At 33.7% G+C, this 15,076-nt stretch overlaps 1 protein-coding gene and 1 non-coding gene across 2 annotated transcripts in view; one reads left to right on the top strand and one right to left on the bottom strand.

Moving 5' to 3' along the window:
* LOC124532228 (centaurin-gamma-1A) overlaps positions 1 to 15,076 on the top strand; it is a 271,221-nt gene that overhangs the window by 149,038 nt on the left and 107,107 nt on the right. The gene's annotated exons all lie outside the window — the stretch shown is intronic.
* Trnah-gug lies at positions 6,651 to 6,722 on the bottom strand. The gene has a single exon. It is a non-coding gene; the product is annotated as a tRNA-His (tRNA).

The raw sequence follows: 15,076 nt of genomic DNA, 5'->3' as shown, positions 1-15,076 counted from the left end.
TGTTCGGTTACTGTGTGTGTGTGTGTGTGTGTGTGTGTGTGTGTGTGTGTGTGTGTGTGTGTGTGTGTGTGTGTGTTTATAATTCATCTCGTGCTCGGCGGTGAAGGAAAACATCGTGACGAAACCTACATGTGTCTAATTTCATAGAAATTCTGTCATATGTGTATTCCACCAACCCGCATAACAGCGTGGTGGAAAGGAGAGGCCTTGTCCAAGCAGTGGGAAATTTATAGGTTGTTGTTGTTGTTGTGTGTATGTGTGTTTGTGAAATCGTCACTTTCCATGTTCTGGGAAGAAATGAACATAGACTTTATATAAAATCTGGCTGATACGTTATATTCTAATAGTTGAGAGTGCACTCAGATTTTTTCGATCGAAAGTAATATTGAGTCGACGTAGTGCCCGTAACGCAAATAGTTAAAACAATAACGAGACAAGTAGTGGTTTTTATGGCACAGTTCGACGTTAGTGGGAACACAGCGCGGTCTGCCAACATACCGCGGCTCGGTATCCCTAATTGAACGATTTATGTAGAGCATGGTACTTGTGTTCCAAGCTCTATGAGTGCATGGCATGCGTACTGTATCGCTTTTGTAATAAAATTGCTGGTTTTGTTGTATATTGATTTCGTTATGAGTAATCTGTCAGTCTGAAATATTTATTTTTAGGTTTCAAAGGAGGTCGAACGATTATGGACCTCTTTTCTTGTTGAGTAAGATAGGAACAGCCGTTACTACGGTTTTTATATGTTATGTATATGTGTGTTGTTGTCGCTTCAGAATGTTCTAATTAAGTATTCTTTTTAATTGACATTTCACTTCCTATGTAACAATATACGGCTATCTGTTTGTTGTTATGTATGTTTCATCGATAATTTTTAGGGTCGCTTTCGCTTCGATAATCCTTATATTTATAAAATTATTTGAAAAATTATAGGCTAGAACAAATTGGCGCAATTGTGCATTAAGGAATGGTTAATATTTCTTACCACGTCAGTATCTTCGTGGTAACCACTTAACATCAGGTCGCCTATATTCCTGTCAACTTACCTATTGCAAAAAAAAAACGATCCAAGAGTGCTTGTAAAAGCCTACTACAATAATATTTTGACTTTGATGAAATTGACCACCGTGACTGTAATCAATCAGGGTGACAATTATCCAAAGGTACCTTCACGCAAAACCAACAATTGGTGTACAGAGTTTAAACTTAATCGTATGTAGATACAGTCGGGGTAAAGAAAAGGTTCGTCACCTTAAGATCTATTTTCGTGTGCTCGAGAATAAGCGATAATCTGCTTTACCGATCGAGAATGACACATTGCGTCGCAATAATTTGATGTTTAGATTCAGAAGGTACTAAGTGTTTAAGACTAGATAAAGGAATATGAAAACAGATGAAGGTTTTCTTACTCTGTCTGTACGATCTCTCATCATGATCAGCCTGTTTTACTCCACTGCTGGACGTAGGGGGCCCAAGGCGCGCCACTGAGCCGGATCTTTGGCTCTTCTCATCCATGTTCTACTGCCACCTTCTGTATATCGTCGTTCCACCTTGCCGCAAGGCATTCGAACGATCTCTTCACGCATAGAATATGAACAAAAGAATTTCACCTGTAAAAATTATATGTATCTAATTATTATTATTTTTTGTTTTAGGTAAGTCAACAACAACTTCAGACACCAAATCATATATGTATGTCGTGAAGTACAGGGTATGTAAGTAATTTTAATATTAGTAAGAAATATATTGAGCGATCGAGTTTGAAATCCTACGGTGTAACCATTTTAAATTTTAAGATATAATTTTTGAAGTCAATGTCAAATTTCAATTACCTGTACAGGTATGAAAACCAGTATGAAATACAGTTTTGCGACACAATCACACAATCCCGTTTACCTGTGCAGTTCAACTGGCAAAATTTTCCAGTAAACCCTGGCGTGTATAAAGTAATAAAAAATATGTCATTATAATCTAAATGTTGTCGTAACAACTATTTCTAGTATTTAAAACTAGAATATATTAAAAATATTACCACAAATTGTAAACAAGAAAATAATTGCCTTAGAACTCGCAATACAAGTGTTCGTAGTAAAGAATTAGGTTAAGCGGCTTAGCAAGAAACAAAACTAAAGAAATAAACGCCCTAATGGAGTATTAGACCACTTAGCATTCGCATTAAATATGTCAAATGATTTTGTATTTTCACCCCTAAAGTACGTGCAATAAGAATCGATGTCGCTTGTCATAATATAAAAGCAATCGCAAATTATTGTTTGGTATTGTATTTAAGATTTAATTACCGTGATTGGAATTTTTTAATATTATGATTTTTCTTACAATTTATATCAAGGCATTCTATAAGAACTAACTCGAAACTCGACTCAGAATATGACTTTTAATTATTAAAAGTTTATTATTACTGTTGCGGCCAATCTCTGTGACGGCTAGCCCGATTTCGACGGCATTTTTACTGGCGGATAGCTGATGTAACTTAGGCTATTTTTAGTTTAGAATTATATAAAAAATAAATAAAGTCACGCTGCAATATCCAAATACTGTGCAGTACCACACGCAGCCCTCGCGTGTACCACCACTCCGCCTTCATGTCGGGTGGCTCCTACCATCTACTTAATATCACAAATAATACTACAGAAATAATAAGTTATTATAGAAGTATCTGAGCTGAGATTACCCAGTGGTTAGAACGCGTACATCTTAACCGATGATTTTGGGTTCAAATCCAGGAAAACATCACTATATATATATGTGCTTAATTTGTGTTTATAATTCATCTCGTGCTCGGCGATGAAGGAAAACAACGTGAGGAAACCTGTGTCTAATTTCATTGAAATTCAGCCACATGTACTATTCCACCAACCCGCATTGGAACAGCGTGGTAAAATATGTTGCAAACCCTCTCCTTAATGTGAAAGAAGGGCGTAACCCAGCAGTGGGAAATTTACAGGCTGTTACGGTTTTTTATAGTAGTATCTGCGAACTGAACATTTACTTTTTGTTAAATTCAAAAGAGCATGAAGTCGCGAGAACATTTCGTTGTAAATAAAATTTTAGTTTGAACGGGTTCAAATATTTTCTAAAATACTAGTAATACCTTATTACGGAAATTCTAGAATGTTCTCCAATCTCCCGTGCCCCGCTGAACTACTGAGCCGTAATCTGTAGTTATCTCGCTTGATTTCAGTGCAATTCATCATACTTTTATAGAAGATTTCGCCTCACGATCGTTTTAACGTAAACGTGTACGTGCAAATTTGTATCATGCCTTAGGATTATAAGTGGCTCTTATTGGTCTGAAGGTTTGCTTATACGAAGAGCTTCTAACCCTTTTTTTTCTTGCTGTAAATACGCGTTACTCGCTTTACCCGCGTGATGGAAAGTGTGAGGGGGAGGTGGTACTCTCCGGTTCCATGGACGCCGGATGCGCCCAGGTCTACCGGGTTTACCTACTAAAAATCCAGTGGTACCTTCTCCGTCTTTCGGCGGGCGCCACGGGATCGCTTACGCATGCTACCGTGACGCCCTGACGGTCAGCCCACCTATACGGGCCTCTAACACCTAGAGAGAATGTGTTGGGATGTAGCTTCTAACTATAGATGTAGCGACTTAATGATCGCAATTGACCTAATAAAATAAATCAGTAGAAAAGATTTGTATGTCAGTAAATTATTATAAGAATTATTTACTGACACACAAGGAGGGCTCGTCATTAACCATTAAAAGAGTTTGGTCCTGCATCGGATCTGTCAGATCGGGACGGACTATGAGATTGAGCTGTGGTAGGGATATTGCTCAATAAAACTGTAGTAATTATCGGAATATCAATTCTATTTGATTCAAGTATTATAATACTTAACATGACTGATGAATATGTTTCCTTCTCCTCAAAGGGAGAGGAGGGATAAACCCAGCAGTGGGAAATTTACAGGCTGATGTTGTTATAATGCAAGATAATCAATCCAAAATACCTAACCAAGTTTTGCCAAAGCCCGGGCCTGCCCGGGATGAAACGACAAACCCTCCCGACTGGTCTCCCTTGGGAATAGACTCCGTGGCTGAAATTCGGTCAGGAGAACATTATTAATTTCTGTGCTGTTTCAGCTTCGTCACTGAGTATCGTTTGAGTTATAAAATGTGCCGCGTTGTGGTCAGTCGCGCGATTACGTGACGTGGCTCTTTTGTCGGACGTGATTTATAGCCGATATTTCAATATTTGCTATAATATTTTCCGATATGACATTTTGACGTACATTAATGTAGCTCAATGCATGTTAAAAATTTTGAGTGAATGATTTTGAACGATTGTATCCAGGTGTTAATTCGTTTATCAAAACTTTAACTTATAACTATTCTTGTATTGTTTTTACAAAAAGTTTATTCATTTCTTAATAAAAAATATGGCAAAATAAAAATATTATAATTCTTGTGTTACGGTTTGAAGGGTGAGAGGGATATAACATGTTATGAGGCACTAGTGATATGAGGAATGATTCTGTCAGTACTAGTGTCTATGGGTATAAATGTGCCAAATACGCCTACCGAAATGACATAAAAAGTACGGCTACGTACAAGTTGGAACATGAAGGGTTCCTTACAATTATAGGTACATATATGACAAAAAGTTCATGTATGTTGTATGGCAAACCCCTTAAATATTTATTTTGTTCCGTTTATTTATATTTTGGTATAGCGGCAACAGAAATACAACGTCTGTGAAAATTTCAACTGTCTAACTATCACAGTTCATGAGATACAGCCTAGTGCTAGAGAACAGACGGGATTGCCAGCGCAGCCTTACTTTAATACTACTCGCATTTTACCCTTTGAATACGGAACCCTAAAAACAATACATACCTAAATGATTTTAATCCAAACTTTATCTTCTCTCTAAACAATCTTTCATTAAGTGATATATAAGTACGGCGTATCCATTAATAATTATGGCTATTTAAATAAGGTAAGTTTTGATTGTAAATACGAACTATAATTATATATTAAGTTAATAAAACGTATCCTGCACTCGATCGCAGGCCACTTACTATCCCATGGTCCTATAGAAATCATCCTGGATCGGACTAAGCATACATTTTTTTTATAAAAATCACTGGAACCAGAGATGTTCAATAATATACACAAGTATATAATAATTATATACATATATATGTATGTATTTGTATATATAAAGGTTACCTGCCTACTAATTAGACGGTATTTATAAACGAAAAGGGCAAACCATCGTAATTCGAGGAGTAAATATCTAATAAGGTTGAAATGGGTTTCTTTCCTTCGGAATTAGCTTTTTATTGGCGTATAAATATCGTAAGCCGTCGTTGCCCTTATTTCGTAATAAACACATACAACTTTTTATCATGATTTGAATAAATTAACATAGCAAATTGACAGATAGAAAGAATATTATTTAGGTATGGTCTATGCTGCTTTTATATTTGAAAATGAATATTTTTGCGTGTGTTTGCAATGAATGTACTGAAAAATTACTGTGCCGATTTCAATAATTCTTTCACCATTGGAAGGCTACGTTTACCCTGAGTGACAAAGGCTATATTTATTGCTAAAAAAAGATTAGGGATCCTTACTAAAACTTAAGTAACGTTTTTATAGATATAGGACCACTTTTTTGCCACTGATTAAGCGGATATTTTCAAACCCTGATAATAAAAGTTCTGATTATAAAATAATTCAGTGTACAAGTATTGTAATTTGTTTTGAATTGCCTCAAACAATACGAGAAGTAAGTACATGCCGTGTTTCGTAATGATTTTTCTATTTTCTTATATATAGGTATAAGTCCGATATAAAAAGAGTAAATATTAATCGTTGTGTATTTTCAAAACATTTTGTCGTCTTTGTCTTATGGTGACTAAAAGAGGAAGATTTATTTCATACTAGTTGCCATTTCTATACATATTTTACAGTTATAATTGATGTTTATACATAATTAAATAATATTCAATGTACGCCATTACAATGAATAATAAACTATACGTTTTAAATATCAGTAACACAATGTGTTTGTTCTAAGTAAAGTAATCTCAAACGTAAAGATTATAGGTAATAGCTAAATAATAACTGTAACTCTCAGATAAAATAATGTTAACTTGTAAGAGTTAATTGTATCGTAACGACTCGTCCCGCCATCTAGTGACGAATTTGTAAGTTGTTTTTAGTATTACAGCGCCATCTAGTGTATATAATTATTTAAGGTAATTTCGGTGCAGCTAACGCCATCTGTGGCTAGAGTTGTGTAACTATGTAGTTAGGATATTTAATGATGTAGTTACAATGTTTTAATATAGAGAGCGATAGTACTAGATTGCAATGTAATATAAGTAATAAACATTTTTGTTTAATTTAATTAATGCCTTGAAAAACAAAAACAAACTTATGATAAAAGTAATATAATATCTATTTTTCGTAAACGAATTGTAAAATTTCTTTAAAATTGAATTTATTTATTTACTAAGTAATTTTCTATCTATTTTAATTATTGTATAAAAGTTAAATAACACATAAGTATAATTAAGTTTATTTTATACGTATAGTCAAATATTTTTTTGTAATTTTTAATAATAATAAAAATAATTGCTCTGCCATGACAGTGAGAACACTGCCGTGACCAGGATTCGAACCTGGGTTACTACGGCCACAACGTAGGGTCCTAACCACTAGACGATCACGGCTATCGGAGCGATGAGAATTGGTTTGAAAATGTGAAATGTATGACAAATATACTAAATAAAATTTCTTCTTCAACTTTCATTACATATAATATAATTCCTATGTTATATCGAGGTTTCTGTATATACATATTTTATATAAAATTAATATATCTGACTTAAATAAAATGTATTTAATAGAAGTTCTAACAAAAAACACTTTTACAAGATTCGTGTATATGTAACATATAGCACATATAAAACCCAGTACATAATACCTAATATTTTTAATGAATTCAATTACGTATAAAATTATCTTGTTCGAAGTAAATATACATGAACGACCTATCAACTGATCGTAACATCTTACTTTGTATAATTTAGTTATTCTATATAACTTAGTTAAGTATACAAAAATGGTAATTTACGTTTATTATAGAACCTTTGTCCTCTTAAGTACGTAAGCTTATCTTTATTACTCGCGTTTATATTGTTTTCCTCGTTTGTAAATATATTGTTAAGTCGTGGAGTATCGAGCTAAGAGATTATTAATTGTCCGAACAGCTATTATCCTGAACGATTTTATTTCTTTTACGGTGTTTATTGTCAACACAGCTAGACAACGGTACACTATCGTAATTCAGAAACACCGTTCGACAGGCAGATCCTTTTACTGGGTGGTAGGGCTTTGTGCAAGCCCGTCTGGGTAGATACCACCCACTCATCAGTTATTCTACCGCCAAATAACAGTATTCAGTATTGGTGTTCCGGTTTGAAGGATGAGTGAGCCAGTCTACAAGCACAAGGGACATAACATCTTAATTCCCAAGGTTGGTGGCACATTGACGATACAAGGAATAGTTAATATTTCTTACAGCTTCATTGTCTATGGGTGATGGTGACCACTTACCATCAGGTGGTCCATGTTTTCGTCCGCCACCCTATGCCATAAAAAAAAACAAATATCCGAGATGGCCAAGTGGTTAGAACGCGTGCATCTTAAACGATTCAGGCAAGCTCTGACTATTCATATTCTTAATTTGTGTTTAAAATTCATCTTGTGTTCGGTGGTAAACGAAAACATGAGTGAGTGAGGAAACCTGAATGTGTCTAATTTCATAGAAATTCTGCCACATGTGTATTCCACCAAACCGAATTGGAACAGCGCATGTTCCAAACCTTCAACTTTATGGTAGAAAGACTAAATGAATTCACTCAAATAAGTTTTGTATTAAAACGCCTCGGTTAGCCAGTAAACCAATAACGCAGTACTCGAAAGTAATATATTAGACAGATGTTATATAAATGCAAGATTACTAGCTTTAATTTTATTTAACTTCATTGGTCGAAGATAGAGTTGTTTGTTTCAATCTTTCAATCAAGTTATCGAGGTACGATTATGTAAGATACTATTCTTATCTACTAAAACAATACTACTGTAAATGATAGCATACATTTTGATCGCGAATATATAACCGTAGCTTTACATTTTTTTGAACTCACTGTAACTCAATCGCGCAGGTGCGTCCGATGCTTAAAACACATTCGTATAACCGAAAGCAGGACATGATAATTCACCGTAACATCGTATTTAAAACCAGAACTATGCATACAACGTAAACCGGAGCAATCAAATGGTCGCTAACACGATGCTCCTTACGCCATATAATGGTCTGTTCCGTGACAAAGCAGTGTCCCCGTGGGCCCCGGTATTCGCGAATTGTGTCCGAGAAGACGGCTTACACGATACTCGTTCCATAGCACACGTTCAGAACACTGTAACTGACAATTTACTTTCAAGGGAACGAATAAAAACCTTTTACTGACATGTTTGTATGTCGCTGTTTAATTTAGGTGTTTAGGTTTTAAAAGATTTACAAATTAATATCGAAGTGCGAGCATAACATACAAACGGATGCGTAGAAAATCTCATTATGACAGAAAAAGTCCGAGGACTTACTATATCATCATCAGATCAGTATTATAGCATATAGCATTATAGCATTATTTGTGTTTTAAGGTAGGGATGGTGTTCAAGTATATTACAGATGTAGATTTCAGTGCAATAGTGAATCTTCTAATAACCCTAACAGGAAACAGAGTACGGTGTAATACTCCATTGATTTTTCATTATGTTTCAGTTAAACTGTGAGAGATCTGGGATATCTGAGTTATCTTAGAAAGTAGCATGCTGTGTAGACGTCCTTTTGCCCTGAGGTAGCAATATGTGGGAAGACGAGCAAATGCGCCCTAGGATGTCTAGATGTCACCACTGCCTTTAAGCGCCAAAAGAAATATTAATCATCCCTTACTTCGCTAATGTAACATGTAGTTACACGAGTAACATAATCTACATCTGCATATTTTGGGATAATATTATTATATATGTATTTAAAGTAATTTTATTACAAACTATTTTTATTATTGTAATTCATCCAAAAGAAATATATTATTAATAAAGAGTTTTTTTTAAAGATTAAAAATATAAATCATATAGATTTCTGAAATAATTTAATATAATATTTGCTTCTCTCTCGACGCTACATACCGGGTTATTCGTAAGGGGGGTATTCACATGTTTATTTCACGGTATAATCTAATTTCTCATTTGAAACGTGGGTTCATTATCATGCAACCCCTTTTATATAGATTACTTTTATTATTGCGAATAATATGTATTCGTGTTTCTCTTTCATCTCGGATGACATACGCGTAACATCTCGAAAGGTGGTCAATTGGACGTGTAAGTGCGGTGATTTGTAACGCTGTTTGTGTTTTATTTGTATTTTGTTTGTAAATAATATACAGAATATTATATGCTTATGAACCTTTGTATCTAATTGTATCGTTATATATAATTTCTTTATCTGTGTGTGTGGGGCTGTCACACACACATACAATCACGTGATAACTGCTGATGTGTAGGTTTTACACTATGATCAATCTATGCGGATCTGTGCGAATCTATGGGGATCGTAGATCCATTGATCCTTCGGTAACATCTAGTTATGTTTTATTTACTGTTATGGTATACATTAATCATAAATAATTTGAAAAAAAAAACCAACAATCATGGTGTTTTTATAGCTGTGATTTGATTTTTGGTCTGATACAAACTATTACTTGTAATTGCATCGCTTAATAGATAAATGTGATCTATACTATTATAATAAATGCGAAAGTAGCTCTATCTTTGTGTCTATCACGATTTCACGGAAAAATCACTGAACTGAATCTGATTTTGGCATAAAGTTAGCTATATGTGTATAGGGTACCTAAGCCCCAAAGTGTATGGAGTGCCTTTTACTACACTAAACGACCAACATTTGAGTATAAATAGTTTAAGCATAGATGGATTTTAACCAAAATTTTTTTCTCATTATTTCTCTATTGTATTACTTAGAAGTAGAAAGTTAATTGGTGTGTGAAATATGTATTATGTAAGCATATTAACTTTACGGTCTATTGTACTGTATATAATATTTTAGCAGTCCATTGAAATTCGCATACAATTACAAAAAGTCAACGTTATGAAGTAGAATCCCATACCTCATGAGTAAAAATGCTAATTATATAATCAAAACATAATAAGAAGATAATATTGATGTAATGAGTTTAACAAACGCATTTAGTTTCCACCGTTAACACTTAATTGGCTACTTGTTACTAATTTTTCTTAAATATAGCTTCTCCTGACTCTTTATTGTTTTCTTTATGTTGTGGAAAATAATATGTTCAAATTTTTATATGAACTAAAACTAGTTCATATAAATCTTGACCTCGTGGAATGGTGGCAAGAATGCTAGCAGCATTTCCCTGTTGAATCGCAATTCCAATCCTCTGAGTAAAAAACGAACCAGCCCTCCTGTCACCAGTGGAGGCAATGGGGCGAGGTGTTATACTTTTGACGAAGCTTTTTGCACCAATACTCCAAGCGTTTCGACAGCAAATGGAAAAAAAGTAATTTGATATAATACACGAATATTTAGTTCTTAAGCATTTAATATATTAATTCTTATGTTAATAAACTGTCACATATTCAATAAAAAGTAATAATAATAAATTATTTTTGGACAATATCTATGTATTAAGAACTGGTTGTCGCTCGCGTTTCAGGCGTTGGTAATATATTAGGCAAAAATGTAACATGTTATAGTTCAGATTAGCTTCATAAGAAATTTCATAAAAGTCGGTTCATTGGTTTGGTAGAGAAAGAGCGAGAGACAGACAAGAGCTACTTTCACATTTATATATAAGTATATATACATTCATATATAAGTATTGATAAAAATGTATCAAATAATTTACAGTAGCTACTGTTTTAGTTCCGCGTAGTTGTGATAAGTATAGTATTGTTTCTTAATTAAGTTAAAAATATATCACCTTGATTGAAATATTGAAACAAACATCTCTATCTCCAACCAATTAAGTTTTAAAGCTAGTAGTTGTGTGTTTATATAACGTCTGTTTAATATATTACTTTTGAGTACTGAGTTATTGGTATACTGGCTAATTGAGGCGTTTGATTTAAGCTTTAGCAGTTACTTTCATATTGATGATATTAATATATGTTGCAATATCTATTTGTAACACTATTGATCATTATCATCTATAGAACCTTTTTTTAAGTATTCCAAATGTTCAAAAAAAAATTGAACACGGTAAGTATATATATGATATTTACAATACAATATGACCTTGAAACTAAATACAAAAAATCGGAACAGAGGATTATCTGACGAGACAGTTCGTACGAGCAAACATGAATTTACGCATTTAATAAGCGATAACAATTGAAGCAGAAGTTGCTAAGGAAACTAACCAGAGATGTTCCCCTCGACAGTCGGCCATTGTGACCATACCGCGTAAAAATCCCTTATGCGTCAAACAACACATAACGCCTAAGGCCGTGTAAGCCGGTCGAATTAGCATCAAACCTTTGTTGCCGGTAATCCTCATTGTGATTTCACGTTCCTTATTAGCGTTATTCTATGTACAGTCAGAGTAAGAAAACATTCGTCAATTTTCAAACTCATTCCTTAGTAACTTTTGAATGTAAACATCAAATCATTGCGACACAATCTGCCCAGGTCTCGTCAGTAACATTTGCACATGATCCCAGGCAGCAAGCAGCTTTTAATTTGTGCTCATTGCCAAGTCAGTATAATTTTTATATTAAGGAAACTATTGATACAATTACTAAATGTTGATTTCTAACTACATAATAATTTGAATAGGACTTGGCTATTATGAGATCTCAAAACTTTTTACGTTGGAAAGACTGCAGCGAGAAGCTTGGCATTTTTTTACATTTAATGTTTTTGGTGGGATATGTCATTCTCGATCTATAAAGCAGACTATCGCTCGTACAAAGCACACGAGAATAGATCTTTAGGTGACGAACCTTTTCTTACCCCGACTGTACAAAATTTATTATTGTTGTCATTGAATCAATATTACAATTTAAACATGTTTGAAGAATTACAAATTTGCCCAGGATGTTACGGTGTGATGCTGTGATCTGTTTGTTAAATATTCGTTGAAGAAACTTAAAATATTATACTTTTTTTATATTGATTACTTTACTGCTCAAAGTGAATTGTGTATACTGTAGACGTAATTCTTTTGGATTCTGTGTTAATTAAACTTAGGATTTGGAAGAAATAAGCAAAACAAAGAACATATCCAGTCAAGAAAAAGTTAAAGAAAGATTTAGCGTTTGAATAAAGGAGAAAATATTTACACAGTTAATTTTATGGTTCTTATATTTGTTGTAAAATAATATTGTATTGTAATTAAAGTCGAAATAGTATTTTTTTAATGAAAAAATATTTAACTTTTTACATATTAAAGGTGTTAATTTTTGCATAAATAATTGTTAATTATGGCTGTACATAAAATTGGTCCTATTAATGGCAACATTATGTCATTCAAGCTCTTACACGTGCTCGCATTATATCACATCAACAATATGCTTACTTTCATTAGAATCAACAAACATCCGAACACAATCATTCGTATATTATAAGTCGAGAAAGATAAACGTCAGAACTGTCAGAAATAATTTAATGAAACGTTCGTAATAAATTTCTTTGATCCAATGATAAGATGAAAAATCGTCTCATTGTTTAATAATTCTGGCAAAACGTACCGAGTTATATTTACGAAGCGAACAGTCGAGTAACCTCTTCCAGGGTTGCCATTTGTAAAAATCATCAAAACTGAGAATAGACATTTGTTTTGACAAATCAAACAATATCTCATTACATTCAAATGTCCGTCTTCAAAGGCTATGACGTCAATTCAGCTTTTAATAGCGACAGTAGGCACTCTCAATATTTTATTACAGGCGTCTTACTTTTTTTTTAATTTATAAAGTCATTCGAGTGTTTAATACTTCGTCATAGTCATCCCTCTTTTCTCATTTACATATAATGTGATATGTGAAATTAATTACTATTCGACTTCATTTTATTAATGACATATATGTATTAAATTAACATGACTTTGTATTTACAAATGTTAAAAAAGGCTACTGAGTATCTAGCCGGTTCTTCTCAGTAGAATCTGCATTCCGATACGGTAGCTTTTTCGATTCGAAAGATCTTATAAAGCCCAATCAGAATATACTTGAATAAAGTATATTCTGATTGGTTACTTTCTTGTATTGCGATCCATAGACCCGTAACACATATATAAATCCTAAGCACTTTTTTTGTAACATTTAAATTTATTTAAAAAAAAATTTAATACAATAAGTATTATATGACTGTGATAAATCTCAAATTGTGCAAGATGTCAATCTGCATACCGAATATTCAGAATAAGGTAGACTACGATACAAATCTTCGAAATCCCGGTAGTTAGGCATCCCTATTCAATCGCGACCCACAGTAGATTATTGTACCGACCCCGACGATTTAGAGACAATTCGCTAACATTTCTTATCATCTGGCCCACTGAATAGCGGACGCTATGAATTACGACGGTTTCTATCGTTATTTACACGGTGAAGTGTGTCGTGAACTTTGAAATTATATTGTGCAGATGCAACTTCAATGTAGCTGTATGTTAGTTTATATTTGGTTATCATTTGTTAGGAAAAAAGTGGTCTATGTATTTTCCTGGAGTTTGCTACATACTTCATACTTCAGAGTCGAAATGGCCTAGCGATTAGAACGCGTGCAGCTTAACCGATGATTGCGGGTTCAAACCCAGGCAAGCACCGCTGTTTCATGTGCTTAATTTGTCTTTATAATTCATCTCGTGCTCAGCGGCGAAGGAAAACATCGTGAGGAAACCTGCATGTGACAAATTTCATAGAAATTTTGCCACATGTGCATTCCACCAACCCGCATTGGAACAGCGTGGTGGAATATGTTCCAAAACCTTCTCCTCAAAGGGAGAGGAGGCCTTTAGCCCAGCAGTGGGAATTTACAGGCTGTTGTTGTTGTTGTTGCTTCATACCAAATTTCATCACATTTCTTTCAGCAGTTTGATTGTGAACGAACGACAGACAGATGTACACAGTTACTTTTTTTATTGAATAAAGTTATTTAGAGTTTTTAAATATCCTTATAAATAACTTCAATTTTATCGAAATGGTGAAAGTATTATTAAGTATACATAGTTAGTCCTTTATGCTTAATATTATCCTACCGATATCTATTATATAATTCAGTGCAGGTCTTGGCACATAATATTACATTAAGCGCCGATTAATTCGTAATTTCAGTGTCAATCATTACTTGACTGGAATATTTCCCTGCTTCAAATGGCTATGATGATCATTGTGATTTGACACTAAGATTGTTTCGTAGCGGTCAATGACTCATTCTGTTAGTTTGTTCACTTCTGTTAGATACAAAAACACCTCGTTTGTACTGGTACAATTACTGCCATCAATGAGCTCGGCAGAAATACCGTGATGTTTTCGAATGTTTTGCTGTAGTAGAGTCACGATTGAATATAATATTATTTATAAAAAATATCATCTAGCTACCACAGTTACTTTTTGACGATAGAATGACTTAAGATCTTAACATAACTAGCCTTCTCAATGACATTACCTACTTTGAAATGTACTTAAGAACTTATCTCGTCTCTTACTCGTGAAATGTCATAAAATCGTCTAATGTTAGTAAGCTATTTTGATTCGTGTGGCCTTTGAATATTGTCTTATCTGTAATTCTAACAATTCACCATCAAGTTTTCCATTGACTTTCAAGTTTTTATTTATTCGTACAAAATAGGTCTACAGATCTGTTAATTTAAACGATAAGCTAAATAAGGTACTCAACATGCTTTTGGCAATCTCATCGATCAGCTAATTAGCTGATATATTACAGTTTTTTCCTCCTTTGAGGAATCGAGAGATC

The sequence above is a fragment of the Vanessa cardui genome, chromosome 9 (genome assembly GCF_905220365.1).
Source record: "Vanessa cardui chromosome 9, ilVanCard2.1, whole genome shotgun sequence".
NCBI lineage: Eukaryota > Metazoa > Arthropoda > Insecta > Lepidoptera > Nymphalidae > Vanessa > Vanessa cardui.
This window is presented reverse-complemented; position numbering and strand designations above follow the sequence as displayed.